Raw genomic sequence first — 16,712 nt, 5'->3', positions numbered from 1 at the left:
CCCTGGTCTTACCCCCTGCACTCGATCGGGGGCCCTGCGTCTAGCGGGGCCTGCATACCTCAGTCCCTGGCCCCTGGGGTCCTCCCTCTCCTCCGCAGTGTCGGGGGCCTGCCTCTAGCCTTCCCGGGACGCTCCCCCCTTGCCTCCTCCTGGATTGGCGTGCTGCTGCCTCCATGGTGGTCTGTCTGGGCCCTGTGCTCTGTTGTGGCTGCGGGACGCCCGGGGATGAGGGCTATCTCAGTGCATGTCTGGCCTCTGGGAGCAGCGGGGCCACATCTGCATGATCACTCCTTGGAATGATCACCTGACCCAAATCAAACCCAATTTTCTATACTGCCACCTGTAGCCCTATATGTGTAGGTGAGTATATGCGTCTGTGTATAGATCTATATACGTATATGTACCTCTTTGCAATTGTCATTGTTGTGCTCACTGCTACTCATGATTTCTCCAGTTCATCTCTCCAGGTTCTTCTCGTGATTATGACGTCAAAGACCCCAGGATACTGTCTCCTTTCAGGCTCAGTAGCTGGTTATTTGTTTCTCCTGTCTGTAGTCATCTGTTCAGTTGTTGTGGTTGTTCTCTACTGTTGTTTTGTTGTCTCTCTCTCCCCCCCTGTCTAGTCTCTTCTCTACAATCTTTTCCTTTTTCACTGTTTCTTTCCTGATATCACCTTGTTCTGGTTAAGCAGTAATCTTCAAACTTGGCAATATACGGGAGGGAAACTGTATGGATACATGTATGCGTATGCGTATATATATGTGCATACATACGTATGTGTGTGTGTATGTATATATATGTATGTGTATTTATGTATAAAATATATATATATAATTAAAAAAAAAAACACTAATAAAGAGTACCATTTTAACACTCAAGGGCAGCTCTATACATTAACGGCTCCCTTTGGAAAAGCAAATGTGTTCTGCACAATACGGCAGCCAGACCATAATTCTGTTGTCGTGACGCTGAACAGGACAAGGGGAAAAAAAAAAAAAAAAAGAAAACCCGATAACTGCACTACCTGAGATCTCCAGCCCAAACTAAAACAACAAAACCTGGGTGAGAGAGAGGAGACAAAAGAAGCACAAGTACAATGCAGTTATAAAATTTCACACAGGGATGAATTTTGTGCAAAGTTTTGAGAGTTTAGAGCACAATGAAGGCACATAATCTGGGATTAAAGAGTCTGAAGAAATAATAATCCATATGGTTTCAAGAGGGCCTTCGCCCTGTTTTTAGGCTCAGGCCCTAATCAACCATCCCATTGCTAACCCCTATACGTGAACTAATATGTGAGAGCGTATTTTATCTATTTTTAGTTTAACACACAGTGTGTCAGGTTTCTTCTAAACACTCAGATCTTGATAATATCATATCTTACTCATATCTTGGTGGGAATTCACACAGTGGAGCCTGACTTTGGTCATGGGCTCCTTTTTTCAAATCAGCAAATACATTTATAGATACTACCTGTTAAATTTCTCTGTTATTCATCAAATTAAATCACAATACACACTTTAAATATCAACAAAAGAAAGTTTTCTGACCTGAAAGACACAACAGACACAGAAAGATCCTCTCCATCAAGGTGCTGCTCTGTGGACTGTGCAGGACCACAAAGAAACCCAGGGGTTATGAAGATCCCACTTTAGGTAAAAAGCGTGGTGACAGCTCAGGCAGTGGCACAGTCTAACTTGGATGTCAGGATGTTGTATCTTTCTGAATGTTGGCCTTCACATCATGAATCAGGAGGAAAAACCTGCGATGATCCCAGAGCGAAAACAAACCCAGCCCTATTGAACAAGAAATAAAGGGTAGTCCACTCAAATATCCTCAAAGAAGCAGCTGGCTCTGTGGCTTAGTTTGCCTTTTATTGTGACGGCTGTGTTGATTACACCAACACAGGATCTCAAAGAGACTTATAAAACAGTTATGTTAATTATAATTTGAGTTCAGATTAAAAGGTTTTTAGATCATTTATACAGTGAATTACTGTTTCTGTTATCTGTTACTATGGGGGTGAAACCTGGTTAAAAGTTGTCTGGTATGTGTCCAGCTTTTGCTCGATTCTCAGTCTGTTCCAAAATAAACACCACATGTTGAAATACGATAACTTTTCCCTGTTGCAGGAGCACGCAGAGTCTTTAATTCAACTTCATGTGTATGATGTACAAAACATTATGGAGTTTTTTTTCATTACTTAACTTCTGCACCAAAAAAAAACCAAACAACAACCAAAAAAAAATCATCAGATAAACACGGGATTGACTCTCCTTTCAAACACAGGAGACAGTAAAATTTATGCAAGAACCAACAGACATTAGTCATCCAGATGAATAGTTAAACGCTGGGAGCTGCCTGAAAAACAAGACGACAGAAGCTCATGTAGAGGACTGACAGCTGAGCCTGGAGAGTTAGTATCTTCCTGTGGTGTGTACTCCTATAAAAAGCCTGAAATTCTGAAGAAATCTTTATTCTTTAATGATCCGTCAGAAAGTTTCCTGCTGATGACAACCATTCAAAAGTTTCAGTCATACCTACTGGCCAAAAGCAGTACTACAGTGCACTCTGCACTGTAACGAACCAACTGTGAAATTCACAGTAATAAACTGGCAGCAATTGGCAAGTTATTGTAAAAAAAATTACAGTGATCAACTGGCAACAATCGTCAAGTAAGATATTGTGAAAAAAATTACAGTGTTGTAGCTGTATAGCTGAACACGGTAATTCAAATTTACTGTATGTTTTATTATAGCATTATTTTTGTAACTGTAAAATGTAACACAGTAAATTTTATGTATCGTTATTTATATTACAGTAATATTGTTGCAACTGTAAAATTAAATAAAGTAACTGCACTTTACTGTATCTTATGTAACAGTACTGTTATTGTAACTGAAAATCAAAATCCAGTGTTTACTGTATGTTTTTTACGGTAGAGTTAACTGTAACTGTGAGCCAAAAGACAGCAAATAATAAGTGTTATTTTGTTTTACTGTTGTTGTGGGTTTTTTTTGTTTGTTTGTTTTTTGGGCTGTAAACAAGAAAAACAAAAATGCTATATACTGTATTTTTACTAATTAAATTGGGACAACAAAATAAACATTTTCCTAACTATTTATTTTTTTGTGCATAAACACAAAACAATGGATACAAATATCCATACATAGCATTAGCAAAATGTATGATCACCATCAAGTTTTCAGAACATGTTGTGAAACATCTTACAATATTCCTTGCCATAATATCCATAAAAACAGTGGCAAAAACATGTCAACAAAACTCTTTTTTGTATAGGGCACTCTGTGAACATTTGTGGATTCCAAGTAGAAAAAAACTCCATAAAACAATGGATATAAACATCCAGAGATCATATAGACAAAACACTATTTTTGCATAGAACAAGCTGTGAACATTTTTGCACTCCGAGACTCCAAGTGTACAAAGACATCTTGCCTCTTAGGATCCATCACCCAGTCTGTTCCACAGCAACATCCTGAAAAAGCAACAATCATAGTAAATAAGAAGCGTTTAAACAACCTATATTTGTGTAAGTTTGCCAAAAGCAGTGCTGTACTGCAGCTTTACAGCAGTTTTTCCTTAACAGAAAACTTTTATTAAAGTGCTGTGGTCATAACACCAGATTTATACTGGCCAATAAAACGCTCCCATTCACATCTGGGGGGTATTCCAGTAAGTACAATTTTTCGTTTTTCTTTTTAAACCGACGCGCCAGGCCTGTACACTGGGGACACTGGTTCAGATTGACAACTAAATGATTGTTTTCTTTTATAATTTAAAATGTGGTGGTTATGATCAGAACTAAAGTGGAAAAAAAGTATAAAAAATTAATGAAATTTCAGGCTGTTTTAGAAGGGCTTAAAAAAAAGGAATATTTTAGCTACGCTGTGAGACTAAAGTCGGTCAAGAGAATGGTCACTTACATGCAACGATGCACGTGGGCTGCTCCACTCGCTTCTGTTAACCTTGGAGTTGTCCTGGTGTTTTCACAAAGTGCTGAAAAACAGTCCTCCTCTTCCTGCAGCAGACTAGAGATGGTTGCAAACTCCTCTTACAATCCGTTTTGGTTTGGTACAGAACAGAAGCCAAAACCAATTAAAGCTGCAAGCAGCGTTAGACGGGTCCTCGGGCTCCTGCCGGTTTTCCCTCCGATGTGTCCAACAAAATGAGACGAACATTTTGGCGTTTGTTTCATCTCTCCATGACATTCCTAGCCCCAGTTAGGGCTGTTTTGGTGTGTGTGGGGTGGAAGTGAGCCTAATGGCTCTGAGAGAATATTATGGGATGTAGGGGAGTCAGTTGATACCATGGCAACGAATCCTCTGCTATGCTGAGTGACATCACCAGCTGCTGCATGGAATACCTAATCAGTGTGTGTCATCATCACAAGAATGCAGCAGCCCAAGGGGAGGATCAAATCCCCCAAACAAAGGAACAAACATCTCATCCTGTAGGCCAGAATGTTGACCTAATCTGTGTCAAAATATACATATCTTATATGAAATTCCGCGAGGAATCCAACCATGTCATTTTTAAAGCTGTGCGACTTTTACTTTTTTGTGTAGAGGCCCAACTGCTCAGCGAGGGCAGCTCTCCCATCTGTTAACATTGCGTGGTCGGCGACTTTGAGGGCTCGCCATTCGAAAACCGGGCCCGAAACAACGAATTCCCCCACAACTTTTGTAGAACAGGGTCTGGTCTGTCATGTGAGCCAATTTTCATGCCGGTACCATTTTTGGTTATTGACAAGTTAAATTTTGTAGAGAGGCTTAAATTTCAGAAAACTCTTATTTTGGCGGGCAATTTGCCGGCTTCCTGTTGGAGCTACGCGAAAATACCTCCTATATTTTTTGTGCGTCTCAATGAGACGAACGTTTTGATGTTGGTTTCATGTGTCTACGACATTCCTGGCCAGAGCTAGAGGTATTTTTGTGTGTTTTAAAGGTTTTTTGGCTGTAGAGAGATTATTATGGGATGTCGGGGGTCATGTTTGGTATTTTCTCGAATTTTTCCGCGATCCTGATGTGCGTGCCAATTTTGGTGAGTTTTCGAGCATGTTCAGGGGGTCTAATTTGCGTTCTCGGGGCGGGTGGAATAATAATGAAGAAATTAAAGCTGCAAGCAGCATTAGACGGGTCCTCGGGCTCCTGCCGGTTTTCCCTCCAATGTGTCCAACAAAATGAGACGAACATTTTGGCGTTTGTTTCATCTCTCTACGACATTCCTAGCCTCAGTTAGGGCTGTTTTGGTGTGAATAGGCTTTACTGAGACTACTGGCTCTGAGAGAATATTATGGGATGTCAGGGAGTCAGTTGATACCATGGCAACGTATCCTCTGCTATGCTGAATGACATCACCACCTGCATGCTTGGAATTCTAATTAGCGTGACACTAGTGTGATCAGAGTGAAGAGGTGGAGTTTATCAGCCATCTAATGTAAAGAAATCCTCACAGAGTCCACAATTTTACCCCAATCTGTGTCAAAAATATCATGTTAATAGGAATTTTTGTCAGGAATCCATTTTTGGCATTTTTAAAGCTGTACGAGTTTTACTTTTTTCTCTAGAAGCACAAATGCGTCACAAGACAGATGGAAGAGTGCTGGAAATGGATTTTTTATTTATGAGAAACGTCCAAACTACTTGTCCTGTAGGTCACAATGTTGGCTTAATCTGTGTAAAAATATCATATGGTTGTAGACAATTTTGTCAGGAATCCAACCATGTAATTTTTAAAGCTCTATGACTTGTAGTTTTTTGTCTAGAGGCCCAAATGCGACACTAGTAGAATGTGTGTTTTGACCTGAAATCCGGCCTCCTCATCTGCTAACATGGAGAAATCCTAAATCGGCCAAAAGCGGTCGGCGGCTTTGAGGGCTCGCCATTCGAAAACCGGGCCCGAAACAACAACTTCCTTCACAACTTTTGGAGAGCAGGGTCTAGTCTGTCATGTGATGGTAGTCTCAAACCTGTACCATTTTTGGTTTTAGAGGAGAAAATTTTGGCAGAAAGGGTTAAAAAATTTTTTTTTTAATTTTGTGAGTCAAATAGCCGGCTTCCTGTTGCAGATAGGTCCAGGGTAGCAGCGTATGATTTTTGTGTCTCGATGACACGAGCGTTTTGGTGTTGGTTTCATCTCTCTACGACATTCCTAGCCTGAGCTAGGGCCCTTAGCATGTGCCTAGGTGGCGCTATTGAGCTTATTATGGGATGTCGGGGGTCATGTTTGGTATCAAATCGCAATTTCACGCGATCCTGATGTGTGTGCCAATTTTGGTGAGTTTTCGAACATGTTTAGGGGGTCTAATTTGCGTTCTCGGGGCGGGTGGTATAATAAGAATTAAAGCTGCAAGCAGCGTTAGACGGGTCCTCGGGCTCCTGCCGGTTTTCCCTCCAATGTGTCAAACAAAATCAGACGAACATTTTGGCGTTTGTTTCAACTCTCTACGACATTCCTAGCCTCAGTTAGGGCTGTTTTGGTGTGCATAGGGTGGAAGTGAGCCTAATGGCTCTGAGAGAATATTATGGGATGTCAGGGAGTCAGTTGATACCATGGCAACGTATCCTCTGCTATGCTGAATGACATCACCACCTGCATGCTTGGAGTTCTAATTAGCGTGACACGAGTGTGACTGGAGGCTGGAGGGGGAGTTTATCAGCCACCTAATGTAAAGAAATCCTCACAGAGTCCACAATTTTACCCCAATCTGTGCCAAAGATATCATATTTGATAGTAGGTTTTGTCAGGAATCCATTTTTGGCATTTTTAAAGCTCTACGAGTTATACTTTTTTCTCTAGAAGCACAAATGTGTCACAACACCGGTGGAAAAGTGCTCAAAATGGATTTTGTATTTTAGAGAAATGTCTGAAGTACTTGTCCTGTAGGCCACAATGTTGGCTTAATCTGTGTAAAAATATCATATGGTTGTAGGAAAATTTGTCAGGAATCCAACCATGTAATTTTTAAAGCTCTATGACTTATAGTTTTTTGTCTAGAGGCCCAAATGCGGCACTAGTAGAAGTACTAGTAGTGAGTGTTTTGACCTGAAATCTGTTCTCCTCATCTGCTAACATGGAGAAATCCTAAATTGGCCAAAAGCGGTCGGCGACTTTGAGGGCTCGCCATTCGAAAACCGGGCCCGAAACAACAACTTCCCCCACAACTTTTGTAGAGCAGGGTCTGGTCTGTCATGTGATGGTAGTCTCAAACCTGTACCATTTTTGGTTTTAGAGGAGAAAATTTTTGCAGAAAGGTTTAAAAAAAAATTTTTTTTATTTTGGCGGGCAAATTGCCGGCTTCCTGTTGGAGATAGGTCCAGGGTAGCAGCGTATGATTTTTGCGTCTCGATGACACGAGCGTTTTGGTGTTGGTTTCATCTCTCTACGACATTCCTAGCCCGAGCTAGGGCCCTTAGCGTGTGCCTAGGTGGCGCTATTGAGCTTATTATGGGATGTCGGGGGTCATGTTTGGTATTAAACGAAAATTTTTCACGATTCAGGGGTGCGTGCCAATTTTGGTGAGTTTTTGAGCATGTTTAGGGGGTCTAATTAGCGTTCAAAGCGCGGACGGAATAATAAGAAAAAAGAAACGGACGAAAAACAATAGTGTCCTCCGCCTTCGGCGGAGGACACCTTCTAGCTCTTGCTAGAAGGTGCCCTCTGCTCAGGCCGAGGACCCTAAAAAAAAAGAAACGGACGAAAAACAATAGTGCCCTCGGCCTTCGGCCGAGGGCACCTTCTAGCTTGCTAGAAGGTGCCCTGGCTCAGGCCGAGGACCCTAAAAAGAAACGCAGCAGGAACAATAGTGTCCTCCGCCTTCGGCGGAGGACACCTTCTAGCCCTGCTAGAAGGTGTCCTCTGCTCAGGCCGAGGACCCTAATTAAAGCTGCAAGCAGCATTAGACGGGTCCTCGGGCTCCTGCCGGTTTTCCCTCCAATGTGTCCATCAAAATAAGATGAACATTTCGGCGTTGGTTTCATCTCTCTACGACATTCCTAGCCCCAGTTAGGGCTGTTTTGGTGTGCATAGGGTGAAAGTGAGCCTAATGGCTCTGAGAGAATATTATGGGATGTCTGGGAGTCAGTTGATACCATGGCAACGTATCCTCTGCTGTGCTGAATGACATCACCAGCTGAATGCGTGGAGTTCTAATTAGCGTGACAGAACCCCAAACAGAGTGGAGACTGAGAGTTTATCAGGTATGTAATGTAAAGAAGTCCTCACAGAGTCCACAATTTTATCCCAATCTGTGTCAAAAATATCATTTTTGATAGAAGAGCTTGTCAGGAATCCATTTTTGGCATTTTTAAAGCTGTACGAGTTATACTTTTTTGTCTAGAAGCCCAAATGCGTCACAAAAACGCTGTAAAAGCGCTGGAAAAGTGCTAGAAATGGATTTTTTACTTTAGAGAAATGGCCGAACTACTTGTCCTGTAGGCCACAATGTTGGCTTAATCTGTGTAAAAATATCATATGGTTGTAGACAATTTTGTCAGGAATCCAACCATGTAATTTTCAAAGCTCTATGACTTTTAGTTTTTTGTCTAGAGGCCCAAATGCGGCACTAGTAGAATGTGTGTTTTGACCTGAAATCTTTTCTCCTCATCTGCTAACATGGAGAAATCCTAAAGCGGCCAAAAGCGGTCGGCGACTTTGAGGGCTCGCCATTCGAAAACCGGGCCCGAAACAACAACTTCCTTCACAACTTTTGGAGAGCAGGGTCTGGTCTGTCATGTGATGGTAGTCTCAAACCTGTACCATTTTTGGTTTTAGAGGAGAAAATTTTTGCAGAAAGGTTTAAAAAAATTTTTTTTTATTTTGGCGGGCAAATTGCCGGCTTCCTGTTGGAGATAGGTCCAGGGTAGCAGCGTATGATTTTTGGGTCTCGATGACACGAGCGTTTTGGTGTTTGTTTCATCTCTCTACGACATTCCTAGCCTGAGCTAGGGCCCTTAGCGTGTGCCTAGGTGGCGCTATTGAGCTTATTATGGGATGTCGGGGGTCATGTTTGGTATCAAATCGCAATTTCACGCGATCCTGATGTGCGTGCCAATTTTGGTGAGTTTTGGAGCATGTTTAGGGGGTGTAATTTGCGTTCTCGGGGCGGGTGGAATAATAATAAGAAATTAAAGCTGCAAGCAGCGTTAGACGGGTCCTCGGGCTCCTGCCGGTTTTCCCTCCAATGTGTCCATCAAAATAAGACGAACATTTCGGCGTTGGTTTCATCTCTCTACGACATTCCTAGCCCAAGTTAGGGCTGTTTTGGTGTGCAAAGGGTGAAAGTGAGCCTAATGGCTCTGAGAGAATATTATGGGATGTCAGGGAGTCAGTTGATACCATGGCAACGTATCCTCTGCTAGGCTGAATGACATCACCACCTGCATGAGTGGAACTCTAATTAGCGTGACACTAGTGTGATTAGACTGTAGAGGGAGAGTTTATCAGCCATCTAATGTGAAGAAATCCTCACAGAGTCCACAATTTTACCCCAATCTGTGTCAAAAATATCATATTTGATAGTAGAGCTTGTGAGGAATCCATTTTTGGCATTTTTAAAGCTGTACGAGTTATACTTTTTTCTCTAGAAGCCCTAATGTGCCACTAAACCGGTGGAAAAGTGCTCAAAATGATTTTTTTTATTTTAGAGACATGTCTGAACTACTTGTCCTGTAGGCCACAATGTTGGCTAAATCTGTGTAAAAATATCATATGGTTGTAGGAAAATTTGTCAGGAATCCAACCATGTAATTTGTAAAGCTCTATGACTTTTAATTTTTTGTCTAGAGGCCCAAATGCGGCACTAGTAGAAGTACTAGTAGTGAGTGTTTTGACCTGAAATCTGTTCTCCTCATCTGCTAACATGGAGAAATCCTAATACGGCCAAAAGCGGTTGTCGACTTTGAGGGCTCGCTATTCGAAAACCGGGCCCGAAACAACAACTTCCTTCACAACTTTTGTAGAGCAGGGTCTGGTCTGTCATGTGATGTTAGTCTCAAACCTGTACCATTTTTGGTTTCAGAGGAGAAAATTTTTGCAGAAAGGGTTCAAAAAATTTTTTTTTTTATTTTGTGAGGCAAATAGCCGGCTTCCTGTTGGAGATAGGTCCAGGGTAGCAGCGTATGATTTTTGCGTCTCGATGACACGAGCGTTTTGGTGTTGGTTTCATCTCTCTACGACATTCCTAGCCCGAGCTAGGGCCCATAGCGTGTGCCTAGGTGGCGCTATTGAGCTTATTATGGGATGTCGGGGGTCATGTTTGGTATCAAATCGCAATTTCACGCGATTCTGATGTGCGTGCCAATTTTGGTGAGTTTTTGAGTACGTTTAGGGGGTCTAATTAGAGTTCAAAGACGGTGCGGAATAATAAGAAAAAATTAAAGCTGCAAGCAGCGTTAGACGGGTCCTCGGGCACCTGCCGGTTTTCCCTCCAATGTGTCCAACAAAATGAGACGAACATTTTGGTGCTTGTTTCATCTCTCTACGACATTCCTAGCCCCAGTTAGGGCTGTTTTGGTGTGCATAGGGGGGAAGTGAGTCTAATGGCTCAGAGAGAATATTATGGGATGTCGGGGAGTCAGTTGATACCATGGCAACGTATCCTCTGCTATGCTGAGTGACATGAGCAGCTGCATGTGTCGAGTTCTAATTAGCGTGACAGAGGAGAAGTAGAGTGGAGAGGGGGGTTAAAGAAAAAGTTCTGGTGAGGAAATCCTCACAGAGTCCACAATTTTACCCCAATCTGTGTCAAAAATATCAGGTTGATAGGAATTTTTGTCAGGAATCCATTTTTGGCATTTTTAAAGCTGTACGAGTTTTACTTTTTTCTCTAGAAGCACAAATGCGTCACAAGACAGATGGAAGAGTGCTGGAAATGGATTTTTTATTTATGAGAAACGTCCGCACTACTTGTCCTGTAGGTCACAATGTTGGCTTAATCTGTGTAAAAATATCATGTTGTTGTAGGGGATTTTGTCAGGAATCCAACCATGTAATTTTTAAAGCTCTATGACTTTTAGTTTTTTGTCTAGAGGCCCAAATGCGGCACTAGTAGAATGTGTGTTTTGACCTGAAATCTTTTCTCCTCATCTGCTAACATGGAGAAATCCTAAATCGGCCAAAAGCGGTCGGCGACTTTGAGGGCTCACCATTCAAAAACCGGGCCCGAAATAACAACTTCCTTCACAACTTTTGGAGAGCAGGGTCTAGTCTGTCATGTGATGGTAGTGTCAAACCTGTACCATTTTTGGTTTCAGAGGAGAAAATTTTTGCAGAAAGGGTTAAAAAAAAAATTTTTTAATTTTGTGAGGCAAATAGCCGGCTTCCTGTTGGAGATAGGTCCAGGGTAGCAGCGTATGATTTTTGCGTCTCGATGACACGAGCATTTTGGTGTTGGTTTCATCTCTCTACGACATTCCTAGCCCGAGCTAGGGCTCTTAGCGTGTGCCTAGGTGGCGCTATTGAGCTTATTATGGGATGTAGGGGGTCATGTTTGGTATCAAATTGCAATTTCACGCGATCCTGATGTGTGTGCCAATTTTGGTGAGTTTTTGAGCATGTTTAGGGGGTCAAATTAGCGTTCATTGACGGGGCGGAATAATAAGAAAAAAAAAGAAACGGACGAAATACAATAGTGCCCTCGGCCTTCGGCCGAGGGCACCTTCTAGCTCTTGCTAGAAGGTGCCCTGGCTCAGGCCGAGGACCCTAAAAAAAAGAAACGCAGCAGGAACAATAGTGCCCTCGGCCTTCGGCCGAGGGCACCTTCTAGCTCTTGCTAGAAGGTGCCCTGGCTCAGGCCGAGGACCCTAATTAAAGCTGCAAGCAGCGTTAGACGGGTCCTCGGGCTCCTGCCGGTTTTCCCTCCAATGTTTCCAACAAAATAAGACGAACATTTCGGCGTTGGTTTCATCTGTCTACGACATTCCTAGCCCCAGTTAGGGCTGTTTTGGTGTGTGTAGGCTGGAAGTGAGCCTTATGGCTCTGAGAGAATATTATGGGATGTCAGGGAGTCAGTTGATACCATGGCAACGTATCCTCTGCTATGCTGAGTGACATCACCAGCAGCTGCATGCTTGGAATTCTAATTAGCGTGACACGAGTGTGACTAGTGCCTGGAGGGAGTTTTTATCAGGCATCTAATGTAAAGAAATCCTCACAGAGTCCACAATTTTAACCCAATCTGTGTCAAAAATATCATATTTGATAGTAGAGCTTGTGAGGAATCCATTTTTGGCATTTTCAAAGCTGTACGAGTTATACTTTTTTCTCTAGAAGCCCTAATGTGTCACAACACCGGTGAAAGAGTGCTCAAAATGGATTTTTTTATTTTAGAGACATGTCTGAACTACTTGTCCTGTAGGCCACAATGTTGGCTTAATCTGTGTAAAAATATCATATGGTTGTAGGGAATTTTGTCAGGAATCCAACCATGTAATTTTTAAAGCTCTATGACTTTTAGTTTTTTGTCTAGAGGCCCAAATGCGGCACTAGTAGAAGTACTAGTAGTGAGTGTTTTGACCTGAAATCTGTTCTCCTCATCTGCTAACATGGAGAAATCCTAAAGCGGCCAAAAGCGGTCGGCAACTTTGAGGGCTCGCCATTCGAAAACCGGGCCCGAAACAACAACTTCCCCCACAACTTTTGTAGAGCAGGGTCTGGTCTGTCATGTGATGGTAGTCTCAAACCTGTACCATTTTTGGTTTCGGAGGAGAAAATTTTTGCAGAAAGGTTTAAAAAAAATTTTTTTTTATTTTGGCGGGCAAATTGCCGGCTTCCTGTTGGAGATAGGTCCAGGGTAGCAGCGTATGATTTTTGGGTCTCGATGACACGAGCGTTTTGGTGTTGGTTTCATCTCTCTACGACATTCCTAGCCCGAGCTAGGGCCCTTAGCGTGTGCCTAGGTGGCGCTATTGAGCTTATTATGGGATGTCGGGGGTCATGTTTGGTATCAAATCGCAATTTCACGCGATCCTGATGTGCGTGCCAATTTTGGTGAGTTTTCGAGCATGTTCAGGGGGTCTAATTTGCGTTCTCGGGGCGGGTGGAATAATAAGAAATTAAAGCTGCAAGCAGCGTTAGACGGGTCCTCGGGCTCCTGCCGGTTTTCCCTCCGATGTGTCCAACAAAATGAGACGAACATTTTGGCGTTTGTTTCATCTCTCTATGACATTCCTAGCCCCAGTTAGGGCTGTTTTGGTGTGTGTGGGGTGGAAGTGAGCCTAATGGCTCTGAGAGAATATTATGGGATGTCGGGGAGTCAGTTGATACCATGGCAACGTATCCTCTGCTAAGCTGAGTGACATCACCAGCTGCTGCATGGAATTCCTAATCAGTGTGTGTCATCATCACAGGAATGCAGTAGCCCAAGGGGAGGATCAAATCCCCCCAAAAAAGGAACAAACATCTCATCCTGTAGGCCAGAATTTTGACCTAATCTGTGTTAAAATATGGATTTCTTGTATGAAATTCCGTGAGGAATCCAGCCATGTCATTTTCAAAGCTGTGCGACTTTTCCTTTTTTGTCCAGAGGCCCAACTGCTCAGCGAGGGCTGCTCTCCCATCTGTTAACATTGCGTTGTCGGCGACTTTGAGGGCTCGCCATTCGAAAACCGGGCCAGAAACAACAACTTCCTTCACAACTTTTGTAGAACAGAGTCTGGTCTGTCATGTGAGCCAATTTTCATGGCGGTACCATTTTTGGTTATTGACAAGTTAATCTTTGTAGAGAGGCTTAAATTTCAGAAAACTCTTATTTTGGCGGGCAAATTGCCGGCTTCCTGTTGGAGCTACGCGAAAATACCTCCTATATTTTTTGTGCGTCTCAATGAGAGGAACGTTTTGGTGTTGGTTTCATCTCTCTACGACCTTCCTGGCCTGAGCTAGGGCCGTCAAAGTGTGTTTTTTGGGTTTTTTGGCTCTATGGAGATTATTATGGGATGTCGGGGGTCATGTTTGGTATCATTACGCAATTTTTCGCAATTGTGAGGTGCGTGCCAATTTTGGTGAGTTTTTGAGCATGTTTAGTGGGTCTAATTTGCGTTTTCGGGGTGCGTGGAATAATAATAAGAAATTAAAGCTGCAAGCAGCGTTAGACGGGTCCTCGGGCTCCTGCCGGTTTTCCCTCCAATGTGTCCAACAAAATGAGACGAACATTTCGGTGTTTGTTTCATCTCTCTACGACATTCCTAGCCAGAATTAGGGCTGTTTTGGTGTCAGTAGGCTTGAAGTGAGCCTTGTGGCTCTGAGAGAATATTATGGGATGTCAGGGAGTCAGTTGATACCATGGCAACGTATCCTCTGCTATGCTGAATGACATCACCACCTGCATGCTCGGAATTCTAATTAGCGTGACACGAGTGTGACTAGTGCCTGGAGGGAGTTTTTATCAGGCATCTTATGTAAAGAAATCCTCACAGAGTCCACAATTTTACCCCAATCTGTGTCAAAAATATCATGTTTGATAGGAATTTTTGTCAGGAATCCATTTTTGGCATTTTTAAAGCTGTACGAGTTTTACTTTTTTCTCTAGAAGCACAAATGCGTCACAAAAAAGATGGAAGAGTGCTGAAAATGGATTTTCTATTTATGAGAAACGTCCGAAGTACTTGTCCTGTAGGTCACAATGTTGGCTTAATCTGTGTAAAAATATCATATGGTTGTAGACAATTTTGTCAGGAATCCAACCATGTAATTTTTAAAGCTCTATGACTTTTAGTTTTTTGTCTAGAGGCCCAAATGCGGCACTAGTAGAATGTGTGTTTTGACCTGAAATCCGGCCGCCTCATCTGCTAACATGGAGAAGGCCCAAATTCGGCTGAAAGCGGGCGGCGACTTTGAGGGCTCGCCATTCGAAAACCGGGCCCGAAACAACAACTTCCTTCACAACTTTTGTAAAGCAGGGTCTGGTCTGTCATGTGAGCCAATTTTCATGCCGGGACCATTTTTGGTTATTGACAAGTTCATGTTTGTAGAGAGGCTTAAATTTCAGAAAACTCTTATTTTGGCGGGCAAATTGCCGGCTTCCTGTTGGAGCTACGCAAAAATACCTCCTTTTTTTGTGCGTCTCAATGAGACGAACATTTTGATGTTGGTTTCATGTGTCTACGACATTCCTGGCCCGAGCTAGAGGCATTTTTGTGTGTTTTAAAGGTTTTTTGGCTGTAGAGAGATTATTATGGGATGGCGGGAGTCATGTTTGGTATTAAACGAAAATTTTCGGCACCCATAATGTGTGTGCCAATTTTGGTGAGTTTTTGAGCATGTTTAGGGGGTCTAATTAGCGTTTAAAGCGCGTGTGGAATAATAATAATAATAATAATAAGAAAGAAACGAACGAAATACAATAGTGCCCTCGGCCTTCGGCCGAGGGCACCTTCTAGCTTGCTAGAAGGTGCCCTCTTCCGTTGGCCGAGGACCCTAAAAAGAAACAGACGAAAAACAATAGTGCCCTCCGCCTTCGGCGGAGGGCACCTTCTAGCTTGCTAGAAGGTGCCCTCTGCTCAGGCCGAGGACCCTAATAATGCGTCTTAAAACAACACCAGCACTCAGTAAATCCGTTCGCGCCAGTCAGTCTCTATTCGTTGAGCTTGCCGCTTACTTGTTAGCTGCAGCCATGTGAATCGCGCATGGTGATCACATGACCCAGGTGGCTTCCCGGGCATGAGCAGCTGCACCAACCAGCATCTGCTCTCTGATCACCGTAGTTCCTCTAGTAAGATGATTACCGTAAATGACAGCAGGCTTTTCTTTTGTCCATCCCCAGGTTTGATACTGAAAAATGCAGCCTCTTTTTTTTTTTTTTTTTTTTTTTTTACTCCATATAAACACTAATCATAGAACAAATTAAATGAAATACCATACCATACCATACCAGCTTTATTTATAGAGCACTTTTAAAAACAACCACAGCTGTAGACAAAGTGCTGTACAGGTAGATCAAATGAAATGATAAAAACAGATAATTAAAAACAGAAAAATAAAAGAAAAACATTTTAAAAACAATAAAAAGCAAATAAAAAGGGAAGTTATTGTAAAGGGAAAGGGAAGTAAAAGGGAATAAAAGAAAATAAAAGAGAATAAGACCAGGCAAAGAAACTAAGTCTCGCTGGAGTTAAAAGCCAAAGAATAAAAATGGGTTTTAAGACGTGTTTTAAAAGTGGACAGTGAAGGGGCCTCTCTAATGTGCAGGGGAAGACAGTTCCACAATCGGGGAGCAACATTAGAGAAGGCCCTGTCCCCTCTGAGCTTCTTCCTGGACCTTGGTACCTGCAGGAGCAGCTGGTCGGCTGACCTGAGGGACCGAGAGGGTGAGTAGGGCTGAAGAAGCTCAGAGGGGAAATAAAACAAAGATAGAAATCCAAATAGAAAAGCTGTATAAAAAGCTCAAAGTACAATATAAAAACTCTTTTGGATTATTTTATTTTTATAGATTATACATTTGATAAATTTGAATTAAATGTATTTGATAGGAATTAATACATTTTATTTTCCTTGATGCTGTTTCCTGAAATGTGTATTGCTTTGATTGGGAATGGTAGCTGCAAAGCAGCCAAAAGCTGTTTTAATTCCCTGAATATGTCACTTAAAGTTTTGATATTTTTTCCATTTTCTCCTTAAGGAACTTCACTGTGTGTGAAAGAGCATGTGATCTTTAGCCCCAGTGAAGCTCCGCTCACCGAGACACAAACACGTGC

This window comes from Halichoeres trimaculatus, unplaced genomic scaffold, assembly GCF_033239565.1.
Source record: "Halichoeres trimaculatus isolate MK-OKI-2021-1 unplaced genomic scaffold, fHalTri1.1 fHalTri1_scaffold_3, whole genome shotgun sequence".
Lineage (NCBI taxonomy): Eukaryota > Metazoa > Chordata > Actinopteri > Labriformes > Labridae > Halichoeres > Halichoeres trimaculatus.
This window is presented reverse-complemented; position numbering follows the sequence as displayed.